Below are 627 nucleotides of genomic sequence, written 5' to 3' on the forward strand. Positions count from 1 at the left end.
CTCATCTTCTGGCTCTATATTAGACAATGTTTCAGAGGTAGTCACAAAGTTTTCCAGTAATATATCACACTGTGTTTCACTGCTATTCATAAGGTTTTCACTGACCAATTCTTTGAGAAGTAGATGGTCCCTTCCTTTTTCTGAGTATGTCTCAGTCTGGAAGCTCAAGTGAAACCTTTCCACTATGGGTGACCCTGCTGGGATTTGAAATACTGGTAGCATAGTATCCAGTCTCAAAGAAACAAGCAAGCCACCACAGTATGATAAAGTGACTGACGAGTGGTGGCATTACCAAAGTAGGTGAGACAAAGTCTGGTCATTGTTGCTTATAAGGACCACTCTGGCTGCACTTCCTTCAGGACAGATTTGTTCATTCTTCTGGCTGATCTAAGAATGATTGTTGTATCATAGAAAAAGTACCAAAAAACTTCACTGCCATCTAGTTGATAAGACTCAAAGTGATCCCTCCTTGAGTTTTCAAGGTGGTATCTCTATGGAAGTAGATTCTCCAGTCTTTCTTCTGAGGAGAAGCTTGTGGGTTTGAACCATGAGTCTTCTGGTTAGCAGTCAAAATGCCTTGGACCCTATGCCACAGACCTCCCAATTTACACTCACAATTCTCATAAT

This window comes from Orycteropus afer, unplaced genomic scaffold, assembly GCF_000298275.1.
Source record: "Orycteropus afer afer isolate SDZICR_OR568_19922 unplaced genomic scaffold, OryAfe1.0 scaffold00158, whole genome shotgun sequence".
Lineage (NCBI taxonomy): Eukaryota > Metazoa > Chordata > Mammalia > Tubulidentata > Orycteropodidae > Orycteropus > Orycteropus afer.